The sequence below is a fragment of the Spermophilus citellus genome (assembly GCF_964194105.1).
Source record: "Spermophilus citellus genome assembly, chromosome: 6".
NCBI lineage: Eukaryota > Metazoa > Chordata > Mammalia > Rodentia > Sciuridae > Spermophilus > Spermophilus citellus.
Genome location: NC_138187.1, coordinates 103803110 through 103819975, shown reverse-complemented (window position 1 = coordinate 103819975; position 16866 = coordinate 103803110). Strand labels below are relative to the sequence as shown.

The 16866-nt window shown below is 36.3% G+C and overlaps 1 pseudogene across 1 annotated transcript in view; it reads right to left on the bottom strand.

Moving 5' to 3' along the window:
* Positions 1-211: 211 nt before the first annotated feature.
* The window catches only part of LOC308651278 (melanoma inhibitory activity protein 2-like), an 80501-nt pseudogene continuing 63846 nt past the window's right edge, over positions 212-16866 (bottom strand). Inside the window, exon 3 of the transcript in view lies at positions 212-500. The product of the transcript in view is annotated as a melanoma inhibitory activity protein 2-like (transcript). The remainder of the gene's footprint in view (positions 501-16866) is intronic.

Genomic DNA, 16866 nt, shown 5'->3' with positions numbered 1-16866 from the left:
TACCGACAAGCTGCTGACACCCAGAGATCACTGCCCTCACAGCTGTGATTGGAGTGCTGACAGTGTTTTACTACCGCTTCTGCTGACCTGCTGCCTGCTAGCACCAACCATTACCACTACCTCTGCCAACATCTCCTAGAGGTCTACTGTCAGAAGACTCCAGGTTTGGTTGCACCTATTTTGGGATGCAGGCCAGGGCCTGGGGCCAGAGTTATAGCAGGTTTGCCACCACAAGAGCCTCTGTATGGGAACTCTGGCCAGGACCTACAGGTCCAGTGTGGGGGTGCCTAGGGTCTTCCTCTTGGGAGTGCTGGTAGCCCTTGTCTTGCTGCTGCATCTCAGGGTTGCTCCTTTGCATGAATGTATCCCTGGTGATCTCTCTGCAAGTAGGAACAGCACTGAGATATTGGGACTGCAGCATGGTTAAGCTTGAAGTATCTGAAGCCCAGATCAGTGGCATAGTGCCTGGGTCTGCGAGGGCTGATCTGGGCTTGGTGATCCTGAGAGATGTCCAAAACATGACTGAGAAACTTTTGAACACTGACACAGAAAGTTCAATTTCCATTGAGATTTATTTTATTTTTTGATTTGCAAATATCTCTACCATATTTGGAACATGGTATTTTTAATGTATCAGTGTGTGGAGGACAATGTTATATGAATGATGTCTGCATCTTTCTTATATTCTTAAGTCTTTATTTTTTTTCTCTTTGTTCATGTTCTTCCTCTCACTTGTCTTTTTCCTTAGATTTTCTTTCCAACTTTTCTCCAAAAAATATCCAATCTCTTTTGGCTTCTCTTCCACTCTTTCTGTAAATTTTTGCTTCTAGGTATTCTCTTCCTCACTTGCTTACTTTGTGTACTACACTACTTCTGTTCTCTCATCTATTTGAAATTGTAAACTGTTTTAGCAAATTTTCTATTTATATTATAGATAGTTATTGAACTCATCATTTTGGTTTAATGTGAGAAAGCAGTAGATGCCTTAGTGGGAGCTATTATATTTAAAACTATATATTGTTTTTATTGGATGCTGTTGATATCAGTCTGGCCATTAAAGGTGAGGTCCTGGAAACATTTAGAACAATGTAGATCTACAGGGTAGAATTTGTACTGCCTTAGAGCCATGCTTCTAGATGGGAAAACACATGAACTACATAAAAAAAAACAAGGGAACCCAAACAAACCAAGATGCTTCAACAATAAAAACCACTGATAACACAGTGGAAAACATGTCCAAGAAGGAGTTCAGAATGTACATTGTTCAATTGCTCTGTGAAGTACAGAATAATATAAAGGACAAAATCAAATAAAAAATACAGGAAGTGAAAGATTACTTCAATAAAGAAAGATTGAAAAAAAAAACAAGCAGAAATCCTCATAATGAAGAAATCAGTAACCAAATTATAAATTTAATAGAAAGCATCACCAATAGGCTAGACCACTTGGAAAACAGAACCTCAAGCAATGAAGACAAAATATAATTGTGAAAGTAGAGCTGATCATTCAGAGAAGATAGTAAGAAACCATTAAAGGAACATTCAAGAATTACAGGATAATATAAAAAGACCAAATTTAAGAGTTATCAAAATAGATGAAGGAGCAGAGATACAAACCAAAAGAATGCACAATCTTTTAAATGATATGATAGCAGAAAATTTTCCAAACCCCTAAAGAATGGAATGGAAAATCAAATATAAGAGCTTTACAGGACCCCAAATGTACAAAATTACAGTAGACCTACACCAGGACACAGTATAATGAGAATTATATAATGAGAATGACTAATAGAGAATAAAGATAAAATCTTAAAGGCCTTGTGAGAAAAAAAATCAAATGACATATAGAGGAAAACCAATTTATATCTCAATTGATTTCTCAATGCAGACCCTCAAAGCTAGGAGGTCCTGGAATTACATATTTCAAACTCTGAAAGAAAAAATATGCAAACCAAGAATTTTATACTTAGCAAAATTAAGTTTCAGATTTGAAGATGAAATTAAAAACCTTACATGATAGCAAAAATTTAAAAGATTAAAACTAGAAAGCCTACACTACAGAACATCCTCAACAAAACATTACATGAGGATTAAATTTTAAAAAAGTAAAAACTAGCAAAGGAATGATCTAAACTAAGGAATAACTAATTCAAGGAATAACAAAGGAAAAACTAAGTCAAATTAAAAACCAGAAATAAATAAAAATGAAAGGGAATACAAATCATATCTCAATAATAACTTTGAATGTTAATGGCCTAAAATCATCAATCAAAAGACACAGACTGGCAGATTGGATTAAAAAGAAGACCCCAAAATATGCTGTCTTCAAGAGACTAACCTATAGGCAAAGACATTCACAGGCTGAAGATGAAAGAATAGGAAAAAAAAAACTATCACTCATATGCATAAACAAGCAGGGGTTTCCATACTATCTCAGATAAAGTAGACTTCAAAATTGGTCAGAAGAGAAAAAGAAGGGCATTTCATACTTCTAAAAGAAAGTATATATACCCCAAACAATGAAGCATCTATGTACATAAAAAAAAACCCTTCTCAATTTCAAGAGTTGAATAGACCACAACACAATAATACTGGGTGACTTTAACTCATCTCTCTCACTACTGGACAGATCTTCCAAACAAAAACTAAATAAAGAAACTATAGAAATAAATAATAAATCAATAATTTAGACTTAACAGACATGCATAAAATATTTCATACATCAACAAGCAAATCTACTTTATTTTCAGCAGAATTAATATTGTCAAAATGGCCATACTACCAAAAGTGTTATACAGATTAAATGAATTGCCAGTTAAAATCTCAGTGACATTCTTTATAGAAATATTAAAAGCAATCATGAAATTTATTTGGAAAAATAAGAGACCCAGAATAGCTAACGCAATCCTTAGCATGAAAAGTGAAGCAGGAGGCATCACAATACCAGAATTTAAACTATACATAGGAAGAAAAATGGCATGGTATTGGCACCAAAATAGACTCATAGACCAATGATACAGAATAGTAGACACAGAGACAAACCCACAAAAATACAGTATCTCATATTAGACAAAAGTGCCAAAAACATTCACTGGAGAAATGATGTTCAACACATGGTGCTGGCAAAACTGGAAATCCATATGTAGCAAAGTGAAATTCAACCTGTATCTCTCACCCTGCACAAAAATCAACTCAAAGTGGATCAAAGACTTAGGCACTAGAACAGAGACCCTGGGACTAACAGAAGAAAAAGTAGGTCCAAATATTTGCCATGCTGCCTTAGGACCTGACTTCCTTAACGAGACCCCTAAAACTGAAGAAATAAAATCAGGAATCAATAAATTGGATGGATTTGAATTAAAAAGCTTCTTCTTAGCAGGGGAAACAATCAATAATGTGAAGAGAGAGAATACAGATTGAGAGAAATCTTTACCACATGTACCTCCAATAAAGCATTAGTCTCTAGGATATATAAAGAACTCAAAAAACTTAACACCAAAGAAAGAAAGAAAGAAAGAAAGAAAGAAAGAAAGAAAGAAAGAAAGAAAGACCAACAACAAAAACAAATAACCAAATCCATATATGAGCTAAGGAAATGAACAGACACTTCACAGAAGAAATACAATTTATCAACAAACATATGAAAAAGTGTTCAACATTTCTATCAATTAGGGAAACGCAGATCAAAACTACTCTAAGATTTCATCTCACTCTAGTCAGAATGGCAATCATCAAGAATACAGGCAACAAAAAATATTGGTGAGGATGTGGGGGAAAAAGTTAAACTCATACATTACAGGTGGTGCTGCATATTGATACAACCACTATAGAAAGCAGTATGGAGATTCCTCAGAAAACGTGGAATGGAACAACTATGTGATCCAGCTATCCCACTCCTTGGTTTATACCCCAAAGACTTAAAATCAGCATACTACAGTAATTCAGCCACATCACAGTTATAGTAGCTCCATTCACAATAGCTAAACTATGTAACCAACCTAGGTGTCCTTCAATAGATAAATTGTTAAAAAATGTGGTATATATATTCAATGGAATATTACTCAGCTTTAAAGAAGAATGAAATTATGACATTTGCCAGTAAATGGATGGAGTTGGAGAACATCATGCTAAGTGAAATAATCCAATACCAAAAAAGTCAAATGTTTTCTCTAATATGTGGGTGCTAATTCATAATAAGGTGGGGGGGCTAAGAGAATAGTTATCTTAGATTAGGTAGAGGGAAGTGATGGGAGGGAAGGGGTAGGAATGTGGGGATAGGAAGGATAGTAGAATGAAAGAGATATTATTACTTTATGTATATATGTGACTGCATGATCAACGTAATTCTGTGACATGAACTCTCAGAAACATGAAAAATATATTCCATCTATGTATTATATATTAAAGTGCATAAATGCATTCTACTCTCATGTATAACTAATTAAAACAAATTTAAAAAATTTAAAAAAGTCTACTAACTAAGAAAAGCCCAGGACTAGACAGATTCTCAGCTGAATTCTATCAGACCTTTGAAGAAGAATTAACACCAATACTCCTGAAATTATTCCATGAAATAGAAAAGGAGAGAACACTTCCAAACTCATTCTATGTAGATAGTGTCACCAGACAAAGACACATCAAGGAAAAAAAAACTTCAGACAAATATCTCTAGTATATAGATTAAAAAATTCTCAATAAAATTCTGGCAAAGCACATAAAATACATATTAAAAAGAGTGCACCATTAGCAAGTGGGATTCATACATGGGATGCAGGGTTGGTTCAACATACATGTTTAAGTCAGCTCTTTTGCTGCTGTGACTAAAAGATCTTCTCAAAAAAAATTCAGAAGAGGAAAAGTTTACTTGAGGACTCATAGTTTCAGAGGTCTTAATTCATAGAAGGCTGGTTCCATTCCCTGGGGCTCAAGGTGAGGCAGAACATAATGGCAGAAGAGTGTGGCAAAGGGAAGTAGCTCACTTGGTAATCAGTTTAAACGAGACACCATTAGATATTTTTCAAGTAGAGTAGTTCCCCATGTTCCTCTTGGAGGAACATTGTAATCTATTTGCTGCAATAAAATTTCTATACAATCTCATGTCTGCCTACATTAATTGTGATCAATTATGAACTGAATTTTTAAAAAAGTAGTGAATAGAAAACACAAGCTTTAAACTTCTTCCAAATGAAAGTCATAAGGCAATCTGCCATACTTCTCTTTGGCATGATCACTTTCAGTTTTGGGAAAAAATGATGATAAATTAATCATTCACTGCCTTGAATAAGGGCAAAATACCCTTTTCCCAGAACTGTTTAAATACCAAAGAGAAAATGTAAAGCTTCAAGGATTTTATTTTATCTCAATCATTTCATCAAGCACTTTGACACCTCTCTAAACATTTATTGCCACCTATTATTACTATTAATCATACCATATATTTTTTTTTACTCTTTGCTTGTCTTCTTGCCACATTCTTATTTGAAATTACTATAGGCAGAGACCTTAGGGTGGATCAACCTTTCTTATGACTTCAGCATTAATACAATGTAAGGACGAAGTACATTTATACATTCAGTAGATATCCACCTATGATATCCCAGGTATGGGTGCAGTTGCTTTAGATGCTATGGTAAAGAAGTCATTATCTTATCCTCAGTGGAATAAAATGTGATGAGAAAGAGAGAGGCTAAGGAGGACTGGGAGGTGTAGCTAAGGATAGATTAATGGTAGAGCACATGGTTATCATGAATGAGGGCCTGGGTTCAAGCTCCAGTTCTGGGATAGGTAATCAAAACTCTCAACTTTTCTTAAAAAAAACATAGACTTAAAGTATGGAGAAAATTCCCAGTTTCAAGCTCTGAGTGAGCCTAACTTCCAGCAAGTCAAAAAAGCTTAGAAAAATTCTCCTGTAATGATTTTCTTACATAGGGATTAAAAGATATTTAAAAAGGGGCTGAAAGCTCAAACTAAAGTAACCTGACAGGATTTCTGTTAATGAACATCATGTTCCTTAAATAAAGTACAACATTAATTCCAATTCTCAGAAGAGTAAAGTTTCCTGGAACTTGAAGAGTGGATGGAGTCCTACCCAAGTTATTGTTTGGTAGCATCAGACAAGTACACTCTTTCTACTCTTCTGGGGTACATGGAACTTTACTCCTTGGATTAATAAAAAATGTGTATTGAGGCTTCTAAAATATCATCTTTGGTGATTTAACTTTCATATGTTATCTCTAATTCCATAACTGTACTATAAGAGATTGGACAGCAAAGTCCTGGTGATGAGAGAGAGAGAAGGGAGGAGAGAAAAGATTGTCCTAGTCTCCTTTCAAGACAAATTTAGGAAAGCTGGTACCACATGGAACAAAATTTTAATTAATGCTGCTGGTGAGGAAATTATAGAAGCAAGAGAAATATCTACTAAACAAGCTACCAGAAGAAGACTAGAAGCATGATAGCAAAGATTGTCTCTGATAAAAACTCATCTTTGCTGTAGTACTGTCAGAACAACTTTTGTTAACAATTTTTAATTTTATCCTGAATAAATTTAGCAATCTGTCCTCTTCAAAGCAGGAAATTATTATGAATAAAGAGGGCTAAAAAACAATGACAACAGCAAAAATTAAAAACAAAAAAGAAATTTTACTTGGATTTTCAGAGAACTTGAAGCTAAAGGAATCTCTGCTTGGACTCTCTTCTCTCCCATTCAGTAAGGAGGTCCATGGAAGAGGGTAGAGGAGAGTGTGGCTGTGGAGTCATGAATCAAGCCTTCTAGAGACCAAGCTGGAAGCAGGTCTGATTTTATTGTGTAGTTACCATGTATATATACTCAGGCAGTAGCTAAGCAGATTATAGGCAACCACCAATACAATTTCTTGCCAACTCTTCTTGCAGCAACCAATTGAGGAGCAGGCCACTGAGCAAGCGCTGTGAGTGCAACATGGAGTCTTATGCCCAGGGCTGTGCCTATAGGGTAAGTGGTTTGCTGCTCAGGTGCCTAGGACAAGGGGATTGGTTTGCCACTCAGGCGCCCTAAACGTATGCCACATATGCAGTACTCTATGCACTTGTCCCCACAAAACTCAAGATTCAAATGAAGAAGTATGACTCACTTTATTCAATATTTAGACTTATGTAAAATATGGAAATTAGATATTTCTAGGTTTAATATCAGTCTTTAACACTGTTAGAAAATTTCCAAATGCAAGTTATATTTTATCTTCTATAATTACCTTCCTTCAGAAATGCTTTTGTTCAAAAAGAAGAGGAAAATTTTCAATTGAAATTGCCTTCTATTACTTCCTTTTAAATCTCTCACTTGCTAAATGAAGGAGGATAGCAAAAACTTTTTAAAGATGGAAAGATTCTAAGAAATAGTAGAGTTTATCTGCTACATAAAAAGTGTTAAACTTGTTTCTGGTTAATAAATGGAATAATACAGATGAAAAATAGAGTTTAATATTCAAATATTAATATTAAATAGAATTTAATGTTTTTAAGGATTTTTTATACCAGAGATTGAATCCAGAGGTACTTAACCACAGAGGCACATCTCATGAATTTTGTGATTCTTTTTTATATTTCTATAAGGAATGACATTGGGATTTTAACTGGAATTGCATTGAATCTGTATAGTGCTTTGGGTAGTATGGCCATTTTGACAATATTAATTCTACCTATCCAGGAGCATGGGAGATCTTTTCATTTTCTGAGGTTTTCTTTAGTTTCTTCCTTTAGCATTCTGTAGTTTTTATTATAGAGGTCTTTTACCTCTTTTGTTAAGTTGATTCCCAAGTATTTTATTGAGGCTTTGTGAATGGAGGTAGTTTTCTTAATTTCTCTTTCAGAGGATTCATCACTGATATATAGAAATGCATTTGATTTATGGGTATTGATTTTGAATCCTGATGCTTTTATAAATTTATTTATTAATTTTAGAAGTTTTCTGGTTAAATTTTTGGATCCTCTAAGTATAGAATCATGTTGTTGGCAAATTCTTCTTTTTCTATTCATGTCCCTTTAATTTCTGTCATATGTCTAATTACACTGGCTAGAGTTTCAAGGAGTATGTTGAATAGAAGTGGTGAAAGAGGGTGTCCCTGTCTTGTTCTAGTTTTTAGAGGGAATGCTTTCAATTTTTCTCCCTTTAGAATAATTTTGGCCTTGAGTTTAGCATAGATAGCTTTTCCAATGCTGAGGTATGTTCAATAGCACTAGTTTTTCTAGTGTTTTGAACGTGAAAGCATTCTGTATTTGTCAAATGCTTTCTGTGCATGAATTAACATAATTTTATGATTCTTATCTTTAAGTATGTTGATGTGATAAACTACATTTGTTGATTTCTGAATGTTGCATCCCTGGAACAAATCCCACTTGATCATGGTGCACTATTTTTTAATATGTTTTTGAATGAAATTTTCCAAAAATTTTTTGAGAATTTTTGAATCCATGTTACCATGGATATCGGTCTGAAATTTCTTTCTTTGATGTGTTTCTCTCTAGTTTTGGTATCAGGATAATACTAGCCTCATAGAATGAGTTTGGAAGGGTTCCCTCCTTTTCTGTTTCATGGATTAATTTGAAGAGTATTGGTATTAATTCATTTTTGTAGGTCTTGTAAAAGTCAGCTGATAATCCATCTGGTCCTGGACTTTTCTTGGTTGGTAGGCTATTAATGGTGTTTTCTATTTTATTACTTACTTGATTTCTTTAAATTATGTATGTCCTCATGGTTCAATTTGGGTAGACCATACACTTCTAGAAATTTTTCAGTGTTTTTGAGTTTTTCTATTTTACTGGAGTATACATTTTCAAAATTATTTCTAATTGCCTACTGTATTCCGTAGATTCTATCATGATATTTCTTTTTTTTCATCACTAATTTTAGTAATTTGAATTCTCTCTCTCCTTCTTTTTGTTAGGTAGCTAAAGGATTTGTCAATTTTATTTAACTATTATTCTTTTCTTTTTTTATTGGTTGTTCAAAACATTACAAAGCTCTTGACATATCATATTTCATACATTAGATTCAAGTGGGTTATAAACTCCCATTTTTACCCCAAATACAGATTGCAGAATCACATCAGTTACACATCCACACTTTTACATAATGCCATATTAGTAACTGTTGTATTCTGCTACCTTTCCTATCCTCTGCTATCCCACCTCCCCTCCCCTCCCATCTTCTCTCTCTACCCCATCTACTGTAATTCATTTCTCTCCTTGTTTATTTTCCCATTCCCCTCACAACCTCTTATATGTAATTTTGTATAACAATGAGGGTCTCCTTCCATTTCCATGCAATTTCCCTTTTCTCTCCCTTTCCCTCCCATCTCATGTCTGTGTTTAATGTTAATATTTTCCTCCTGCTCTTCCTCCCTGCACTGTTCTTAGTTGCTCTCATTATATCAAAAAAGACATTTGGCATTTGTTTTTTAGGGATTGGCTAGCTTCATTTAGCATAATCTGCTCTAGTGCCATCCATTTTCCTGCAAATTACATGATTTTGTCATTTTTTAGTGCTGCATAATACTCCATGGTGTATAAATGCCACATTTTTTTTATCCATTCATCTATTGAAGGGCATCTGGGTTGGTTCCACAGTCTAGCAATTGTGAAATGTGCTGCTATGAACATCGATGTGGCAGTATCCCTGTAGTACGCTCTTTTAAGGTCTTCAGGGAATAGTCCAAGAAGGCCAATAGCTGGGTCAAATGGTGGTTCCATTCCCAGCTTTCCCAGGAATCTCCATACTGCTTTCCAAATTGGCTGCACCAGTTTGCAGTCCCACCAGCAATGTACAAGAGTACCCTTTTCCCAACATCCTCGCCAGCACTCGTTGTTTGACTTCATAATGGCTGCCAATCTTACTGGGGTGAGATGGTATCTTAGGGTGGTTTTGATTTGCATTTCTCTGATTGCTAGAGATAGTGAGCATTTTTTCATGTACTTGTTGATTAATCGTATGTCCTCCTCTGAGAAATGTCTGTTCAGGTCCTTGGCCCATTTGTTGATTGAGTTATTTGTTATCTCATTGTCTAATTTTTCGAGTTCTTTGTATACTCAGGATATTAGGGCTCTATCTGAAGTGTGAGGAGTTGCTAGGAGCCACAAGCAAATAATATGATGCATGGCACTTTCGATTGTAAGGTGACGCCAGCTAGCCATTGAGATGATATGATTATGTTAAGATTTACATTCATATGGAAATTGGACTCCTGCTGTTCACCTTGGCCTGCTAGGGACTCATGTTACGGGACTCCTGGAGAGTTCCCATTGGTTGGGGAAGGATAGTAGGAGGGAATTCCGGGGGAGGTCCGGTCCTCCCCCCCCCTGTTCTGGTAGACGCGTGCGTGGGTGGACCGGGGTTTGGCTTGCCGGCGCATACGGAGTATTGGCGGCTTTTTCAAAAATAAAGTTTTGTTCCTGCTTGAGTGGCTCATGATTCTGTGCCCAGCCAAGACATTGGCAATTGGTGGCCCAGACGGGGAATGCCTGAAACTTAGAGGTGAGTAAAATTGCTCGCCCCTGAGGGAAGGCGACAGAATGGGTGACCATTTCAAAAAACAATGTGTTCTTGTTTTGATTTATTTTGTTTTTATTTCAAGCTCCCTAGCCCTAGAATTTTCTCAGGCAAACTGGGAAAAATGGTTGGCTCAAGGTTTGAAGTTATTTGGCCCTGAGAAAGAGAAAATTGATATAACCATTCTCTGCTCCGTTTTTGTTTCATTCTGCTTCGGCTTCGTTTTATCCTATCTTATTGGGTTACGTTACCTTTATAGTAGATTAGAATCTAGTAAAAAACAAACTGAAAAACTGTTAAGTAAATTGTTAGAGGTCCAAACTATGGTAGAAAAAACGCTAGGTCAAGCAAAAGAGAAGGTCTCTCAAGCTAGTCAGACAGAGGAAAATTTAAAGAAAGAAAGCTTAGAGGAAAAACAGCCATCAGGTGGAGAATTACAACAGGAGGCTGCTACTAACTCCGTTCTATCACCAGAGGGCGTAATTCAACCAACAGCTCCATCTACAGCTGAGCGGACCTCAACTCCCGTAGTTGATGGACGGGATTCTGAGGCAGGACCCCAAAGATTAGCATTCCCTGTACTTGAGCAGGCAGGAGGGCAACGAATTCACCGTGCTTTAGATTTCAAAACAGTAAAGCAATTAAAGGAGGCTGTAACAACCTATGGGCCACAAGCTCCCTTCACGGTAAGCATGGTCGAATCTGTTACCAACTTGGACATGACACCAGCAGATTGGGCTAACATGTGTCGATCTGTGCTAAATGGAGGACAATATTTGTTATGGAAGGTTGCCAATGAGGAATTTTGCATGGAGACAGCTAGGCAAAATGCAGAAGCTGGTTACCCTCAAAGAAATATAGATATGTTATTAGGAAAGGGACCTTATGAGGGTCAAAGACAGCAAATTGAATATGACCCTGGCGTATGCGCACAAATTGCTGTAGATGCAGTTAGGGCATGGAAAACTTTACAGGGGCATGGAGATTAACAAGGTCAATTATCTAAGGTAATACAAGGAACTAATGAAACTTACGCTGAATTTGTAGATAGGCTTATTCAGACAGCCTCTAGAATATTTGGAAATACAGAACAGGCAATGCCATTTATAAAACAACTAGCTTATGACCAAGCAAATCGTTGCTGCAGAGAGGTCATTAGACCATGGAGACATGAAGATTTAAACACACATATTAAATTATGTAGAGACATTAATGAACAAGGGCAAGTCTTAGCAGCAGTACAACAGGCTTTAGATGCCAGGCCAAAAACATGCTATAATTGTAATCAAACAGGACATTTTAAAAGGAGTTGCCCCATAAGAGGAGGGTTTAACAAAACTAGGTATCCAAGGAATAGAATACCGGGTATTTGCCCACGATGCCATAGAGGGAGACATTGGGCTAATGAATGCCGTTCTCAAACTACCATAGAGGGCATTCCATTATCAAAAAACGGACAAGGACCAAATATTTACCCGCGATATCATGGAGAAAGGTATCAGGCTCCATTGCCAAAAAACAGACTAGAGGGCCCAATGCCCTGGGGCCCAAAACCACAAATATACGGGGCAATGGAGGAACCCAGCAGCACCATCAAGGTATTGCCCAGGACACATTATCCATTAAATCCCTCATCAGACAAACTAGAGGGAGTGCAGGGTTGGACATCTGCGCCTCTGCCAGAGCAGTACTAACTCCGGAGTTCAAATCATTCCCACAGGAGTAAAAGGACCTCTTCCCCAGGGAACAGTAGGCTTATTATTGGGACACAGTTCTTCTACACTAAAAGGACTTATGATAAGTCCTGGGGTAATTGATCCCGATTATGAGGGTGAAATAAAAATTATAGCTAGTTCTCCAAGAGGTATATCAGTAATTTCACCAGGAGATAGAATAGCACAGTTATTAATAATACCAAGCCTGCATGATAAATTTTCCAGTTGTAATGTAGAAAGAGGTTACAAGGGATTAGGCTCCACAGGTGTAGATTGGGCTATGCTGTCTTTAAATTTATATTCTCGCCCAATGCTAAAATTAAATATTCAAGGTCATGACTTTAATGGGCTGCTGGACCTCAGCATCATATCTCGTCAAGAATGGCCAAAACATTGGCCATTACAACAAGCCACTCAAATGCTTCGAGGCCTAGGAGTGGCAACAAATCCCCATAGAAGTGCTATGGTATTAGATTGGAGGGATCCTGAAGGATGTGAAGGAACTATACAGCCCTATGTATTGGATCATCTTCCCGTAAATTTATGGGGACGAGATGTCCTAGATCAATTAGGATTGACATTAACAAATAACATCAATCCTAACGCGCCCACTACTAGGGCTAAACAAGGTTTTAGGAAAGAAAAAAGATTAAGAGAACAAGAACAAGGTATGACAGCACCTATTCAAATAGATCAAGAAATAAATAGACATGGATTGGGTTTTCAGAAAGGGCCACTGAGACAATCAAAATTACTTGGAAATCAGAAAGACCAGTGTGGGTTCCTCAGTGGCCCCTGACTAAAGAAAACATACAAGTAGCCCATGACTTGGTCAGACAACAATTAGCGGAAGGACATATACAACTTTCCATATCCCCCCATAATACTCCCATTTTTGTCATTAAAAAGAAATCTGGTAAATGGAGATTATTACAAGATTTAAGAGCCATTAATAATGAGATGGTTATTATGGGACCTGCTCAATCAGGGATTCCCCAATTGTCTGCTTTATCAAAAACCTGGCATGTTTTAGCTATAGATATTAAAGATTGTTTCTTTTCAATTCCAATTCATCCCGAGGATAGTCCACATTTTGCATTTACTATCCCTGCACTGAATCATGAAGGTCCTGATCAGAGATATGAATGGAAAGTACTCCCTCAAGGGATGGCTAACAGCCCAACTATGTGTCACATTTATGTTAATAAAGCAATCCAGCCACTTAGAAATCAAAATCCTGAACTACAAATATTTCACTATATGGATGATGTGTTATTGGCACATAAAGATAAAAACACATTGCTAGAATGGTATGCCACACTTACAAACTTATTGAAAAATTATAATCTAGAGATAGCAATAGATAAAGTACAATTAAATCTTCCAATTAATTATTTAGGAGTTCTATTATCCTCAACCATGGTCCGTTCACCAAAAATTCAAATACGAGTAGATCAACTCAAATCACTTAATGACTTTCAAAAGTTATTGGGAGACATAAATTGGATAAGGCCTTATCTAGGCATACCAACAGGAGAGTTGGGACCTTTATTTGATATTCTAAAAGGTCCATCAGATCCAAATTCACCCCGCATGTTAACGCCTGAAGCAAGAAAAGCATTAAAAATCATTGAAACATATATGGAAAATATACATTTGGATAGAATTGATATAAGTTTGCCTTTATTATTTATTGTACTACCAACAAAAAATATTCCTACAGGAATATTTTGGCAAGAATGTCCATTATTGTGGATACATTTATTTTATTCTCCTAACACTATTCTTACTAGTTATCCTGAGGCTGTAGGACAATTAATACTCAAAGGAATAAAAGCAGCAAAGGGAGTGTTTGGGATTTCTCCCAATAAAATTATTACTCCATATACTATGGATCAAATTGATGAGTTAGCTAATGAGTTAAACACTTGGGCAATAATCATGTGTAAAACCAGTGTTTCATTTGATAATCACTTACCATCTAATCCTTTGTTGTCTTTTTGGTCTAAGCATCCTGTAGTTTTTCCAAAAATGACAAGAAAAACCCCTATCATAAATGCTCCAAATATATTCACTGATGGGTCAAACAATGGTACAGCAGCAGTAGTTACTCCTGATCAAACTTTTACATTTTTAGTACCCAAACAATCAGCTCAAAAGGTAGAGCTTAATGCAGTATTACAAGCTTTTATGATGTTTAAAGATTCTGTATTTAATTTATTTTCTGATAGTCAGTATGTAGTTAATGCTATAGTATCCCTTGAAGATGCTGGTAGGATTTCACCTTCTTCTACTGTTTTCTCTTTGTTTTCCGCTATACAAAGTCTAATCTGGGACAGAAAAGATCCATTCTTTATAGGACATATCAGGGCACATACAGGATTTCCTGGAGCCCTTAGTATGGGCAATGAACTAGCAGATAAATCTACACATGACATACATATTTTCTCCACAATAGAAGAAGCTATAAATTTTCATAAAAGCTTCCATGTCAATGCTAATACTTTACAAAAGCATTTTAAAATAACTAAAGAACAAGCCAGACATATAATAAAACAATGTCAAAATTGTGTGACATTTTTACCACAAGTTAATCTTGGAGTCAATCCTAGAGGACTGATACCTAACCATATTTGGCAGATGGATGTCACACACTTGCCAGAATTTGGAAAATTAAAATATTTACATGTTACAATTGATACTTCTTCCAGATTTTTGATGGCCTCCCTTCATGCCGGAGAAAAAACTAAAGATGTTATAGCTCATTGCTTACAAAATTTTGCCACTGTGGGCGTTCCAAAACAGTTAAAAACAGACAATGGTCCTGGTTATACTTCCACCTCTTTTAAACAATTTTGCTCATCATTTGGCATTACTCACATAACAGGAATTCCATACAATCCACAAGGACAAGGCATAGTTGAAAGAGCTCATCAAACTATTAAAATGTACTTATTAAAACAAAAGGAGGGAATTGGAAAGGGGTATATATCCCCCAAAGATAAACTTAAAATAACCCTTTTTACTCTAAACTTTTTAAATTTGGATTCATCGGGACTTAGTGCTGCGGAAAGACATTTGTATCCAAAAAATGTACATAAGCCTAAGGTACTTTGGAAAGATATTCTAACAGGACAATGGAAAGGTCCGGATCCAGTGATAGTCTGGAGTCGGGGCTCTGTCTGTGTTTTTCCACAGGAGGAACAGCAGCCGATTTGGATTCCAGAGAGATTAACCAAAACAATTTCTACAGAAAAAGAAGATGATTTGACTCAAATCCTTAACAGCTGATATCCAGAACTCCAGCTTGGCTATTCTTACATCTTCGACAGTGATCAACCAGGATGCTTTTTTCAATATCTATTTTATTATTGCTTTTCCCACATCATAAAGTTCCATTTTAATTTTGAGCTCATACAGACATAAATTAATGTTTTTCTGATCAGTTTTATTTTTTGACTATGGAGTTTTTAAACATTGCAATGGAGATTTCACCTAGGTAATCTACAAGGCCTTTACTATTGTCTTATATGTTGTATGTTACGTGTGCACATTTCTGTTTTGTGTTGTATGTCTGTATGTGCGTATGTCCATATATCATATATGAGGAGCGCTCATAAAATATGGATCCCAATTTTTTTTTTATTATTCACGTGATTTTAATGGTTTAATTTAATTTGGGTAAACAGCTGTTGAAGACTGTTTTAATATGTGTACAAATAAGCAGGTTAACAGATCTGTTTGTTTACTTTCACCTTTCCTTTTCATTATATTTTATAATTCTGTTCAGGATAATGTAAATTGTTCTAAAATTGTTTTCTTAATACCTGTTGAAATGTTACATTTTTTTCTTCTCTTTTCTTAACATCACTGTCAATCCCTATTTTCATCCCAGTGCCAGTGAAGACAAAGATGAAACGAAACTACAAATTCTTCAATAATTATCACAACAAACTGTATAAACTGATGCATCAATGAATAATAACTCAACAGGTAATGCTCAGTGACTGAGTCGATTTATTTTGGGAGGAAATAGACATATTGATAGATTCCTCCACTTTGAACTGCTTACAAAACTTGCCTGGACTATGTATCACTTGTATGCATTGTGCTCTATCTGTTGATACAGCGAATTATGGTAGTGCTGGCGTATCTTTGCTGTAGTGTCACCAGTGATGCATTTTTTCCTAAAGAGCCATCTATTGAATTGATGTCATGGCATTTCTGTATCCTCCTCCCTTCTACTAGTGATGGTATAATGTGGGGGCCAACTGAGGTGAGGCAAAGAACCTCACCCCCCCAGCGGCACCGAGGTCAAATTTGGGGGCCAACAGAGGTGAGGCAAAGAACCTCACCCCCTCCCCACTGGTGCATAGGCCTATCCACAGGTATGGCTATATACTGGACCAGTAGTCAGTGACGGGTATGAATCAGTTGCAGTGGTATCAACCTAAGACAGGAGGCTGACACCTAGATGTCAGTTTTCCGATGACGGGTAAGAACCATATGTTGAATTGGACATACCTAACAGGCACGGTCCCTAGCCACATTGCCTGTTGCTTAATTAAACAGAAGGGGTCAGATGCTAGGAGCCACAAGCAAATAATATGATGCATGGCACTTTCGGTTG